This window comes from Monodon monoceros, unplaced genomic scaffold (genome assembly GCF_005190385.1).
Source record: "Monodon monoceros isolate NGI ecotype Baffin Bay Population unplaced genomic scaffold, NGI_Narwhal_1 Super_Scaffold_11, whole genome shotgun sequence".
NCBI classification, from domain to species: Eukaryota; Metazoa; Chordata; class Mammalia; order Artiodactyla; family Monodontidae; genus Monodon; species Monodon monoceros.
The window spans coordinates 72,828,738-72,843,825 of NW_021703767.1; the positions used below are offsets into that span (position 1 = coordinate 72,828,738).

A 15,088-nucleotide genomic window follows, 5' to 3' on the forward strand; every position below is an offset into this window, starting at 1 on the left:
CGGCACGAACCCGTGTCCCCTGCATCGGCAGGCGGACTCTCAACCACTGCGCCACCAGGGAAGCCCTCTCTCTCTCTTAACATCCATATACAGCCTGTTGGTTTGTTCCTCAGGAGAATGCTGACTAATACAGCCACTCAGAGTGGTCTGCTTCCCTGATTGGACCCTGATACATTATTGAAATAGATCCCTTTATTCTGGGATTGGTCCCTCTTTCTGTTTGGGAGGGCAGAAGTCAACAGGAGCAGGGAGGGGCCTTGCTCAGGGGCCTGGAGCACAGGCCAGAAGTAGGAGGGTTGGTCCCAGGCCAAGTCGGGACATGGCAAAGCTTGCTTTTCACCCTCTCCATCCCCTGAGATCTCTGCGGGGTGGACAGACAGACACTTCCTCAGCTTACTCCACTCCAGGGTGGCTTGGGCCAGGTGCTATAACAGGCAAAACCATGAGGCTCTGGAAGGATGGAAGAGGGAGCTATTCCTTCAGATTGGGGCCAATGAACAGGCTTCATGGAGGAAGTGACTGCCTTGGATCTCAGATTATAAAATAGGTAGGATATTATTTCCTCCAATTTTTTATTTTGAAAAAGTTTAAACACACGAAAAAGATGAAGGAAGAGTATGATGAACACCCATATAGCAATAATCTAGATTCACCAATTGTTAACAGTTTGTCACATTTCCTTCTTCTCTCTATATATCCGCATACACATACACATATACACTTTGCTGAGTCATTTGAATATACATTGCAGACATCATAACACATCACTCCCAAATATTTCAGCATGTATCTCAAAAGAACAAGGCAATTCTCCCACACAGTCATGACACTATTGTCACATTCAAGAAATTTAATATTGATAACAATAATATGATTTAATTAATCTATACTCAAATTCCTTCAATTTTCCCGATAACATCCTTTATAGTTTTATAGTTTTTTCCCTTAATCAAGGACCATGGCTTACATTTAGTTATCATGTCTCTTTAGTTTCCTTTAACCTAAAACAATACCCTGCCTTTTCTTTTTTGGAGGGGAGGATCTTTCATCACATTGACAGTTTGATGAGTTCAGGCTAGTTGTTTTGTAAAATATCCCGAATCTGGATTTGTTTGATCATTTTCTCGTGATTGGATCCAGGCTAAACATTCTTGGTAGGCATACTATATAGGTGATTCTACCTACTACATAGGTGGAATTTGGACAGACTGAGATGGGGAAGGATACACCAGACATAAGGAAGAGCAAATATTTTGTCCCTTAGGTGTGAAAAAGGCAAGCATGTCTGGGAATAGCTGTGGCCACAGGGAGTTGCACTGTGGCATGGGGCATGTGGGCAGTAGGCAGGAGAAGGATAAGCGTTGGGACAGTCAGGGAAGTTTGGTCCATATTCACCGGCCTCTGTTCAGAGGGCACTGGGTAATCACAGCCTCTGGAGGCATATTAGCTTTTCATAAAAGAGCCTCAAAGACCAAAAAGCCTTCAAGACCCAAACAAATGAGTCTCAAATTGTGGGGTGTTAGCCTCGGAAGAGACTGTGAACAATGGGGCCTTCCCAAGCACCCCCCAGTATACAACATATTATTAATTGGAAAAAAGAGAAAATCTCAAATAAAAAGGAGCACAATTACTTTTCGTGTGATTCCTCTTCTTTCACTATTTTCTACAGTTCTGTCATTAGCCATTTTCCTCAGAGGTGTTTCCTCAGATGTGTTTCCTTCAGCCCCTCACATTCTTTCCTCTCCCTTCTCTCTCCTTCCCAGTCACCCAGGCCAAAAACCCGAGATTCCCCCAGATGTCCTCCCCTTCACCCCTCACATCCAGCCTGCTTGGTCCAGCCACCTGTGGCTGGTGCTGCAGGAGACTGTGGGAGAAGTCAGAGAAGGACCAGGTTGTCAGGTACTGGCTATCAGACTGCCCTCTAGGGCAGCTCCAGCTAGGGGCCTTGGGATATGCCCAAAGGCAGATCACTTCGAAAGGCCCTGACTCAGGATGGGGATACAGAATTGGACAGGAAGTAAGCTGTGGCCCAAGCCAGTGGCCAAACTGGAGGAGGAGCTTGTAGAAATGAAGAGAGTCTGCTAATTCAAAAAATACATGCACCCCAATGTTCATAGCATCACGATTCACAAAAGCCAAGACATGGAAGCAACCTAAATGTCCATCGACAAATGAATGGATAAAGAAGATGTGATACACGCACAAACACACACACACACAATATGGAATACTACTCAGCCATAAAAGGAATGAAATAATGCCATTTGCAGTAACATGGCTGGACCTAGAGATTATCATACTAAGGGAAGTAAGTCAGACAGAGAAAGACAAATATCATATGATATCACTGATATGTGGAATCTGAAAAATGATACAAATGAACTTATTTACAAAACAGAAGCAGACTCACAGACATAGAAAACAAACTTATCGTTACCAGAGTGGAAAGGGAACAGGGAGGGATAAATTAGAAGCTTGGGATAAACAGATAAACACTACTTTATATAAAATAGATAAAAAAAAAAGATCCTACTGTATAGCACAGGGAACTATATTCAATATAGTAATAACCTAAATGGAAAAGAATCTGAAAAAGAATAGAACTGAATCACTAACCAAATCACTTTGTTGTACACCAGAAACTAACAACACTCTATATCAACTATACTTCAATTTTTTAAAAAAATGAAGACAGTCTGAAGAGGTGAGGCTGAAGAATGGCTGGGGGCAGGGTGAGGAAGTGGACACTAGGAAGCTTCATTCTTGAATTTCATGGTGTTTGCAGCATCCCTCTGATTCATGGAAGATTGGCTGGGTGATGATAGGTGTGTTCTTAAGGTTACACAACTAACGCAGCAACATGTCTTTTCTCAGGGGACCCTGGCCAGCTGGGGTATCTCTGGGTGATCCTAGTACAATGTTTCCTCATAGCTGGAGACTACTTGAGGCAGACCAAGTGTTTCTGTCCTTGCTTCTTCATCCCTCCCATTTCACCAGTTTCTGCAGCCAGCCTCCTATGCAGGAGGAATTCAGTTTACTGGCCCCAGCATGCTAGTTCTTCTCTCCCATCACTGGATCGAGTCTGGGGTGGTGCAGGAAGGAAGACACATGTTGGGGTCCTAGTGGGTCAATTAGAGAAGAGCCAAGGAAAGCACGGGACATGAGAGGATGCACAAAGGCATATGGGGTGAGCTGGAAACAAAAGAACAGCAGACGGAACAGCCAAGCCTTCCAGTTTTGACCAAGCTAGAAGGAAAGGCAGAACTGGCAGTGTGAAAAGAAGTGAGCTGTGATGCGGCTCAGTTGTTTACTGGCCTTCAGGGCAACCAGGTCATCCTTAGAGGTTTTTACTTGAATGGCTGCTCATTTTCCTGCATGATGTGAGGCTGCGGCAGCCACAACAGAGAAGGGTGAAAGCCATGCTTGCAGAGAGGGTGTATTCTGATTAGTAGAGGCTGACTCAGGGGATGAGTCCCCCCCACCACACACAAATAATAATAGAACTCCACCCATGCTTGAGGGGTTGCAGCTGAAAGGCAGAGTCTCAGCATCAGGTCCCAAAGAGAGAAACCACGTCCAGATACCTCAAAGGTGAGGTTGAAAGGCAAGAAAGAGAAAAAATTTAAATAAAAGGAGTCAAAACTACCATTACTCCAGGCACTATAATTATTAATCTAGAATATTTAGGATATTATGAAAATAATAACAGGTTTAGTAACTTGGCTGAATATAAGACAAATATAGGAAGAAAATTAAAAGCTTTCCCATTTAGAAAATGTAATGTTAAAAAAAAAATCCTGAGAATCACAATACAATAAAAACTATGATTACTTGTAGACAACAGGAAAATGCAAAGTCTTTATAAAAAAACAACCGTATGTCTTTACTGAGAATGATGAAAGATGGACAGAAAAATGAGGGGACAGACCATGTTTCCAGTTAGGAAGGCAATATCATGAAGATGGATCTTTCCCCCACATTTATCTAGAATTCAATACTGTTTTGGTTCAAGGGAAGGCAGAGGCGGGGAGAGAGAACTTGACAACTGATTCTGAATTAATCAGGAAAATTTTGAAAAATGCCTCATAAGATCAAAACATACTACAAAGCTAAGCTGGTTAGAAAAGTATGGTGCTGATGCATGAATTGAAAAAGCAGATTAATGGAACAAATAAGCAGTCCAGAAACAGAACCACAAATTAATGGAAGTTTAATATACAATAAGAGTAGCACTGTCAATCAAAAAAGATGAATTATTTAATGGTATAGGGACAATTATGTATGTATATACCACACACATAAAAATGAAAGTAGATTAAATATCTAAAAATGAAAACTGAAACTATAAAAATACTGGAAGAAAATATGAGACTATTTCTATAATCTTGAGGTTGGAAAAGGATTTCCTAAACCCAACATGTTGCCCAGGAGACATAAAGGAAAAGACTAAAAGATTAGAAACTTAAAATTTTAAACTTTTATACAAGGATAGCCACCATTCAAATCACTGGCTTAGAGAAAACACTTGCAACATATATAACAGATAAGGGCTAAAAATCCACAACATATAAAGTACTCCTACATATGAACAAGAAAAAGATAAATAATCTTGTTGAAAAAATACACAAAGGGTAAATAAATCACAATAAAGAAAATCAAATGGCTAATAAACATAAGAATATATACTCAGGTATGATAATCAATACTTAAAATACAAGTCAAAAATAAATATATTTTTAATCAATCACATTGGTGAAAATTAAAAGATTGGAAAGACACATGGAGGCAGCACCCTCATACACTGCTAGCAGGTATGAAAGTTGCAATCATTTTTGAAAATAATTTGGCAGCATGCATGATGCCCCTTGACTCAGCAATTCCATTCTAGGACTCTATTCTACAAAAACACTAACATACTTCACAAAGATGTGCGTACATGAGTATTTGATGCAACATTATTTGTAACAGAAAAACAAAAATGGGAAATAACCTAATAATGGAATTTTAAATAAATTATGGTCCACCTATTCCCAAAATATTGTCTACCCCAAATGGCTGCTTTTCTGGGATCATGCTTCCTCATGTCCTGGCCTTCTCCATCCCCTGAAACATGATTCTTGCTAGAACAAGTCTGCTTTCCTGGCCACAGCTGATTGATTTATGGTGCTCACCTGATCCATGGCAGGCCAATTGGAGCCCTTCTCTGAAATTTTGGAACTGGAAGTAAGAAGGAGAGCCAGTCTAAAGATGTAAAATATTAACCTCAGGAGGTAGTTGGGGAGTTCTCCCAGAAGCTGCATTTCTGCCCCGTGAACCCAACAAATACACTGGTCAGGCCACAGGAAGTATGAACAGAGTAGTGAAGCTGAAACACAGAGAAGACCTAAAAACAGAAGGTGAGAGAGTCCTGCCCTGTCTCCAGTTGTCCCTCTTTCTCATGTATTTCCGGAGACAGGCTTGTATTATGCTCAATTCTCCTTCTTGCTTAAACTAATTCCGGCTGGCATTCAGTCACTTACAACCAAACAAGCACTTACTACTATGATTTTCCACCATGGAACACTGTGCAGCCATTAAAAAGACTGACATCAAATATATGTAAAGACAAGGAAAGAGATCCAGGATATATTGTAGTATGAAAAAGATCAGGGTACAGAACAATGTGTATATCATGAATCCACTGAAACTTTTTTTAAGGCTACTTTTTTTTTTAAAGAGCATTTATTTATTTATTTATTTTTGGCTGTGTCAGGTCTTAGTTGCAGCATGTGGGATCTTCGTTGCGGCACGCGGGCTCTTCCTTGTGGTGCCTGGGTTTCTCTCTAGTTGTGGCGCTCGGGCTCCAGGGCACTGGGCTCTGTAGTTGTGGTGCACGGGTTCCAGAGCACGTGGGCTCTGTAGTTTGCAGCATGCGGGCTCTCTAGCTGAGGTGTGCGAGCTCAGTAGTTGTGGCACACGGGCTTAGTTGCTCCACGGCGTGTGGGATCTTAGTTCCCCAACCAGGGATTGAACCCGCGTCCCTGGCATTGGAACTCGGATTCTTAACCACTGGACAACCAGGGAAGTCCCGGAACTCCAATTTTATAAGAAATTAGCAAGGTAGCAGGTCTGAACACCTTACAGTCAAAACAGCAGCCTCCAGTTTCTACCACTATCTTGCCATGTGACTTTACAACCTCTCCTCCCTGGACCTCCATCTCTGCATAATAGAACGATAAGGCAGGCTTGGGTAATACTGAAGATTGCTTAGAGCTCTCATATTCCAACATTTTTATCCAGTGTGATGCCCTCCTGACTCCTTCACTGCCCTTTTAAGCTCCCAAGACCTGTGATTCAGGGCACACAAGCCCGAGAGCCAGGAAAGAGTCCAGCACCCTTCCCAACAGTGGTTCCAGCACTTATGAGAAACTGCAGTGAACCAGACTGGCTAGAGGTGGAGCTCTCTACTTAACTGAGAAAGAATTAAGCTGTATGTTGAGTTGATGGTTAATTAAATATTATCATCCAACAGTGTATCCCTGAACATTTTAGGTAAATAAATACTCCCTCAAATATCAGTAAGACTCTGCCAGCGATTCAGACCCAGCCCAAATGACTGCCTTAGAAAGGCGGTGATCTTCTCAAAGGTCCAGGTCAGCTGATGATGGGTCCTTCGTGGCAGGGACAACTGGCAGGAGATTTAGGCCTTGGCATCTCCTGCAAGATGCACCTGTGCTTCCTGCCACCACCAGGCCTCCTGGCTCCTGCACCACACAGCCTGTACCACTCTCTGCTGAGCCTTGAGCACTCTTGCACGGTTCATGGCATTTGTCCAGAGCCATGCACCTTGACCCATGACCAAGTCCACTCTGACCTGTCTTGGACTTCCCCTCTGTGTCTTATTTTCCTGTCTTCAGGATAATCTTACCTATCCCTTATATCTAAAGCTGACACCCTTTCTTTATCTTTTCTTCTATTCAACCCCATTCCTTTTAGGTGTTTAGTGATCCCCTGGGGCTAGCAAGTGCCCCTGGGGCATTACTGGGGAAGAGGGACTTCTTATCATGGGAGAAGTCTCTGAAGCAGAGGGACTCAGAAGTGGAGCATCTTTCCATGGGGGAGGTGCTTTAGAGGCAATGGAGCAGAAATGGGCCCTCAAACCTCTTCCTGCCTTTAGGTATCTGCCCCTCACAGAGTATCCACACCCTATTGGCCTCAGCACATCCAGACCAAACACCAACCTTGTAGGGTCAGGCCCTGGATGAATGCAGAGCCACCTGTCTTTCCATTCCTCCTACCTCTGTCCTCCTTCCAGGGTGCTGCTGCCTTTCTTTTTGAGTCCACAAATACAAATTAGCTTATTCCACCCCCTCACTCCAAAAATTGAGCTTTACTCATTCAACAAAAAAAATTTCTGAGTGCTTACCATTTGCTCTAGGCACCAGGGATATGCTTGGGAACAAAGCACATAAAAATCCCTGCTCTCATGGAGCTTAAATCCTAGTGAGGGACACAGATAATAAACAAGATAAATAAATTTTAGTATTGCCAAGGGTGATAAGTGCTAAGGAAAAACATAAAGTAGGAAAAGAGGATGGGTAGTTGCCAGACAGGAAAAGAGGGAGGTACAATTTAAATAGTTTCATTCCAAAGGTGATATTTGAACGAAGACTTGAAGTAGGTAAAGTAGCAATCCATGCAGATGTCTGGGGAACAGGAGTAGATCCAAGGTTTGTGGACCTGATGTTTATACAATTTTGAGACCCTTTTTAAGAAAAACAACATCAAATTATCAGTATAAAAGTAGGTGCAGGCCTTAGAGAGGCCTGTGGAAGTGAAAGGCGGGAAGCTTCCACTCCATTAGCTCAAGAGTAACTGCCTTGCTGGGGGAATAGCAACTGCACAGAGAGAACAGCAAGGGCAAGAGAGGCGTGAGAATGTGCAGTGAGTTCGGGGCGCACAGGGAGGTCGAGGAGGCCGGGGTAGCTGGAGCAGAGCCAATGAGAGAAAGAGAAGGGGGTAGGGTTGCAGTCAGAGGGAGCTGGGGCCAGATTACAGGGGACATTGGACTTTGGCTTTATTGGGTGGGATGCGAGCCACTGGAAGATTTTGAGAAGAGGAGTAACATGACTTATCCTGGATTTTGAAAGAATTCCTGACTGCCATTTGAGAATAGACTGAAGTCCGTCAAGGATGGAAGCAGGGAGACCAGTTAGGAGCCAGCTGGAATGATTTAGGAGAGAGATGATGGTGGCTCGGACCAGGCTGGTAGCGGCAGAGGTGTGAGGAATGGCCTGATCCTGAATGTTTTGAAGATAAAGTCTGCAGGATTTGCTACCAGATGGGATGTAAGGGTAAGAGAGAGAAAGATGTCAAAGATGACTGAGGATTTTGTCCTGAATAACTGGAAGGATGTAGTTTCATTAACTGAGATGAGGGGGGAAATTTGAGAGCAGATTTTAAGTGGAAGATTAGAGTTCAGTTTTGAACATGTGAATATCGAGATGCTTACATACCCAAAGGGAGAGGTGGAGTGTGGAATGCAGTCTGGAAGAAATCTGGGCTGGAAAAAAATAAATTCCTGAAGCTGGGTTAGATCACTAAGGGAGTGAATGTGGAAAGAGAAAAGAAGTGGCCCTAGATTTGAACCCTGAGACCCTCTGATATTTAAAAGTCAGGGAGGAGAGAAGGAACCGGCAGAGGAGACGAAGAAAGAGCAGGCAGGAGGCAGGAGAAGAGCCAGGAAAGAGCGATCCCCTGCAAGCCAGGTGAACGAAATGTGTTAAAGAGGCAGAAGTGATCAGCCTTCCAAGGCTGCTGATAGGTCAAAACATGAGGCTGGGAGTTGACCACTGAATGTAACACCTGGAGATCCTTGGTGATCTTGACAAGAGCAGGAGGCATATTAGTGAGAATCCAAACCACAATTAAATCTTCAGCCTGATATGTCTGGCTGTTCTGCCGTTAGCCCCAGTGAGCAGTTCACACCACCTGGTCTGTTCCCTGGGACCTTCTACCTTCACCCATGACTTTCAGGCTGTTCCTGCCTCCAGGGTCTCTCCAACCCCACAAATAGAACTCAAGACACCTGAGCCAACACTTCACCTACTGGAAGCCACTCATCTCCCAGAGGGCTGAGATTCTGTAATCCCCTATGTGGGAAAAACAGACAGAAAAAAAACAAGAGAAACAAGGAGATAAAAAGAATTAAACCTGAAGCAAAGTGAGTTGCCCATTTTTAGTTCCTGATGTCAGTAAATAAGCACTGCCTTTACATTGTGAGTTAGCTGTTACAGGACTATATCGATGAACCCAATGACAGTGCAAGTTGGTGGGAAGATAGCTCAAACATTACATTTACCTGTTTACAAAAGTTCTTTTTTTTTTCCAAGTAAAAATAGGTGATCACTAAATTAACGTGCCTAGTTTGTAGAAAGTAAACTGAAAGGCTAAGGAGAGGCTGCTTTAAGGTTGATAGTATACATCTTTAACTTAGCACGATTTACCTTCAAGTGATATAATACACATATAAGAACCATACAGTAGTCTATTTTAATTTCTCCCCTCCTGAACTTTCTGCTGTGTTATTTACATTTTCCTCTACATACGCTGTAAAACCTACACTACATTGTTCTTATTTTTATTTAAACACTCGATTGTCTTTTAAAGATATTTAGATAATAAGGAAAAAGATTTTCGACATTTACCCATGTGGTGCTCTTCATTTCTCTGTGTCGATCCGTATTTCCACCTGGTATCATTTTCCTTCTGCCTAAAGGACCTCTTAACCTTTCCTGTAGTGCAGGTCTGCTGGTAATGAATTCCTGAAGCTTTCGTATGTCTGAAAACAAAACCTTTACTTCACCTCTGTTTAGAAGGATACTTGTGCTGGTTATGGAATTCTAGTTAACAGGTTTGATTTTTTTTCATGCAGTGCTTTAAAGATGCTCCCCTGCTGTCTTGCTTGCATTTTTTTTCGGTGGGAAGTCTGCTGTCATCCTGTATTCATTCTCCCTTTGGCCACTTTTAAGATTTTCTCTGTCATTGATTTTGAGCAATTTGATTATGATGTTCCTTGGTGTAGTTTTCTTCATGTTTCTTATGCTTTGGAGTTGATTGAACTTATTGGATCTGTGAGTTTATAGTTTTTATCAAATTTGGGAAAATTTTGGCCATTATTTCTTCAAATACTTTTCTCTGTTCTGCCTTCCATCTCTTCTCTCTGAAGCTGATCTTTGACTGGCTCAGGAGGCAGTGTATGTGTCCAAATTTGCTGGGGGAAAAAGCATATGTAGTTTTTTTGTTTTGTTTATCTTAGGTCCAGGAGCCAACCCAGGGTATTCTTGTTGGGGCTGCAGTGGCAGAAGGGAGCCCCGTGGGGGCGCCCTCCCAAGGCACTATTTCCCACGCTGACTACTCATTCCTCTGGCTGTTGATGTCATGAGTAACACCGCAGTCCCAATGCCCCCCCAGGTCAACAGTGACTCCATGGGGGGCCGTGTGTGGGAGCATTTCTTCCTCATCACCCTGGTTGGGGGCAGTAGGGGCTGTGGTAATGTACGTCCAGAAGAAAAAGCAGGTGGATCGGCTTCATCATCACCTGCTCGCCTTGTGCAGCTACAGCCCTGCTGAGAAGCTACACAAGGTTGAGCAGGAGCTCCTCCCTGGCGTGGGAAAGGTGGTACATGGCTGGCAGAGTGGCTACCAGCTCAAGCAAATGCTCTTGCTGGTGTCAAGAGACGACCTGACCCCCTTACCCTGATCTTCAGAACTTTCTGGGCCTGGAGCGCCCAAGACCCTGTGAGCTGCTGCTTCCCCCTCCAGCTTGCACTCATCCAGCGCCCCCTGCCGGATACTGGCTGTCCATTCCTCCTCCCACCCGTTCCCAGCAGCATCTGTTTCGTAAGCCCCAGCAGAGCAACCAGTCCCCCCCTTCACCTCACTCCCCTCTAGGCCTTCAGTCTTTGTGGGCTCTAAGCCCACCACACGCTCCCAGGCGCTAATGGGAAGTTTTCCTTCTGAGGTGGAAGGCTGGCCAAGAGACAGAGCTCTGCCCTTTCTACGGGCATCACTTTCGCTAGCCCTCCCTGCCTTTGCTTTGGAGTTGTTTCCATGGTGATAGGGCCTGATGTATAATATTCAGTATATATGTTTTGTAAATAAAGCATTTTGTGGAAAAAAGATCTTAGAGTAAGATAGGTTTTGGAAAAACATATAAATAACATGTAAACAGCAGCCATTAAAAAGAGAGGAGAAAAGAAGAAAAATGATAGATACATATGAAAGCAGAAAATGTTTAAACACTGGCAAAAAAAAAAAAAGAAAATACCCTAAACAAAATCAAAAGATAAATGACAAAAAGAGAGAACACATATGCAACACAGGTAACAAAGAGCTAATTACCTTAATACACAAGAGAACATTTACAAATAAATAAGATAAAGATAGAAAGAAAAAGGAAGAAAGAAAGAAAAGAAGAAAGGAGCAAAGATATAAAACGGTAGTTCACAGAGAAAAATGGCTGAGAAACATGTAAATGTGCTCATCATTACTAATTTTAAAGACATGCCCATCGCATATACCATTCCCCCCTGCCCCACCCCAAAAGCTTAGCAGAGATTAAAAACTTGGAAGTGACCCGCCCTTAACATTTGCAGGGTTAAAGCAACAATACAAATGCAACAAACAAACTACAAGTAAACTATCAAATATTTTTTTTCTCTTACCTTAACTAATATATCTCATTCATAATCTGAAAGGCCAGGTTCAAGTTTAGACTTCTTACACTCCTCAGACTTCTGCACCAAAGATGGCACCCAGCCCCTAGTTCATAGCTGCCCCTTCTTTTCCCACCCCAGCTCCATCCTCCACTGTGAGATGCCTTACGCTGTGTATGTGTGTGTGTGTGTGTGTGTGTACATCCAGCCCACACATCCAAGCTCCCTCTACACTCCATATATGGTTACCCCTTGGCCACCTTAGGACCTAAGGATGAGTGTATCAGCCATATGCATTCTGGAAGATGGATCTGGGAAAAGGCCTATGCAGTCCCCAGAGGTAGGCTTAGGGCTCTTTGGGAAAGAAATTCTAGGGTCTCAGATACCCAGAGCATGGTCAAGAAGGGGGGGGGTGCAGGCTTTAGGTGGGCACACCCCCTTGACCCAATAGAGCCCATGCCCTGTGCGAAAGTCACCACCAGAGGAGAGCCAGAATGGAGCTTTCTACAGCTTGGGGCCCATGGCAGGGATCCTCTGGCCCTGGTCCTAGGGAGGTGCTAGATATAGGGAAATAGGCAGATTCATACAATAGTTGTTTCAGTTAAATTTGAGGGAGAGAGCAATTTGCCAGTATCCTCTAAAATTCAACCTGGCAGTTCCATTTCTAGTAATGAATCATCTAGAGTTATCTGTAGAAGTGCCCAATGGCGTATGCACAATTATGTTCACTATAACACTATAAAATCGAAAGGCTGCAAACAATATAAATATCTAACAGCAAATGGGTAACTAAATTATGGTACACTCATGCACTGAAATATATTCTGCCGCCATTAAATAGGTTAGGCTGGTGTGAAAGATCTTCACTATATATTTTTAAGTGAGAAAAGCAAATTAATATTTATGTAGTGTGACCAACTGTGTGTATGTTATGCTTACATTCGTTAAAAATTTTTCCAGAAGGAATTACAAGAAACTATTACAAGTAACTACCTCCGATTAGAAGGGCAGGGATTGATGGGGGCCAGTTTTTACACCTCCGTCTGTCTGACTTTGTTGTCAGTGCATTTAGTACTTTCATAATTAAAACAATAACAAAAACAGTACTCTAAAATTTCCCAGATGAATCCAATCACAACCTTGCCTCAATCAGTGACAGCAACTGAGAATCCGTCACATGCAGGCAGTGTGTAGGCACTGGGCAGCACAACCAAGAATCTTCTCTCCAGTTCAGTGGAATTTTGTTCAGCCATTTGCTGCCAGTTTTTTCTCCTTCTTCATTTCTAAGGTGGCAGGAACCCTACAGAAACCCTGGAGAAAATGTCACATAGGTGCTTCATTTGTAGATTTCCCTAGAAGTCTGCCAGCTGGGCAGCAATGGGTCAGCAGCCCCTGGTTCACGCACAAGGCCCTGCAGGTTTAGGGACAAACTCTGGCCCTGACCTGGCCTAGCCTCACTGACGTGGGCAGTGGATCAGAGGGCTTTTCTGTTACTAGGAAAACAAAGTCAACCCTTCCCAGCACTAAGTAAACATCAACACCCCCAATTCTGAGAGAGGCCCAAAGAGATGATCTCTACCCAGGCATGAAGTCCTTCATGACTAGCTCTTGATTATTGATTTGGGAGCTCCTGGACCGCAGGGACCAGATTGGATTAATCTCTGTACCACAGGCACGTAGATGATGCCGTACAAACGTTTGCTGAATTGATGTCGGGCCTATCCCCTCTCCCGCCACATGACACCTCCTCTCCAAAGAGCTGACTGTTCCTGAGCTTCATTCCTTTGGTTTTGGAACACTCAACTCCTAAAGGTGGGCCATTCTCTTGAGGAAGCTGCACTATGCCTCTGGGAAAACTCACCAAGGGAGGAACTCTTGATGATTTGCTCGCTTTAATATGACAGTTTATTCTAGAAAATTTAGAAAATAAAAATTACTAGTCAAATGAGATTAAAATCATATTTCCCTCCACCTTCCTGCTCCAACAGAAACCTCCGTGGAACATACTCCCCTTGTGGATTGCCTGCCTTCATATTATATATCCATTCCAGGTGCCCACTTTCCTCAGCCTTTTTATTCCCTCACTAACATCTGCTGGGGCGACTCAGGTGTGTCCACTACAGCACTCAGCGTTGGCTATCACTGTCTCCAGGCTTCTAGGAGCCACCCTACAGCCTGCCTCATCCTCTGGGGTCCTTGCCAGGATGTTAAACCCATCATCCTGAGAAAGTGCCCCCAAGTCAGCTCTTGCTTAGCCGGTCTTATATCCCAGCCCTCTAGATCAAGCACTGTTTCCTAAGCAACCAGCTGTGTTTGCTTAAGAAGCTGAGGCCCCGGACTTCCTTGGTGGTGCAGTGGTTAAGAATCTGCCTGCCAATGCAGGGGACATGGGTTCGAGCCCTGGTCTGGGAAGATCCCACATGTCGTGGAGCAAGTAAGCCCGTGTTCCACAACTACTGAAGCCCATGCACCTAGAGCCGGTGCTCCACAACAAGAGAGGCTTGCGCACCGCAACGAAGAGTAGCCCCCGCTCGCCACAACTAGAGAAAGCCCATACGCAGCAACGAAGACCCAACGTAGTCAAAAATAAATAAGTAAATTTTTGAAAAAAAAGAAGTTGAGGCCCATTTGGTAATGAGCTACCTTGTATTTCCATTGTCTCCTCACTTCCCTTTTCCCCTTATTCTTACTTCCTTGGAACTCAGTACCTTTCCCCAGTAGAGATTTAGCACGCAAGCTTTGCCTCAGGCTCCTTTTTCTGGGGAAACTGGGCTGAAGCCAGGATCTTCGTGAATTCACCTGTTCTGAGAAGAGGAGAGGTTTTCTTCCTGGCCCTTGCCCTGGGGAGTTCCCAGAGCAAGTCCATCTAGCCTAGGGATGAAAGCAGAAAACCCAACTTTCATGGAAAGATATAAAATGTTAGGAAGAGGTAACATAAAGGTTAAATAGACATTTAACAGTTTCAAAGTTTAGTCGCTCTCTCTAATATCACAGCATTTTTTCATTGAAAACAGCTTGAGGATGGTACTTAGCCAAGGCATCCCCAGGCAGCAGAGGGGAGTAAAGGAGAGGGGCAGAGAATACCATATGCTTACTTGGTTCACCATCTGTAGTGTATTTCTCCTTTTCTCATGGTCCATGATGCTCCAGATCCTGACAGAAGTATGGCGAATCAGTGTGTTGGGGAGGATCGGGAGGTGGGGGAGGGAGTATGGGAACCTGTTTCAGAATTTTTAAAAGGTTTTAGTGTTTAGAAGAGCTGCATGGCAAGGAAGAAGGAGGGGAGGGTTCGTTAGACAAAAACTGGTGACCGCCACACCCAGGTTCCTTAAGTGTCCAAAATCACAGGCTTTATTTTGCATACAAAGTCAACCCAGGACCCTTTCCAAGAA

At 43.8% G+C, this 15,088-nt stretch overlaps 1 protein-coding gene and 1 pseudogene across 1 annotated transcript in view; both read left to right on the plus strand.

Moving 5' to 3' along the window:
- APOD (apolipoprotein D) overlaps positions 1-15,088 on the plus strand; it is an 83,980-nt gene that overhangs the window by 7,999 nt on the left and 60,893 nt on the right. The gene's annotated exons all lie outside the window — the stretch shown is intronic.
- Positions 10,420-11,351, plus strand: LOC114890770 (annotated as a pseudogene).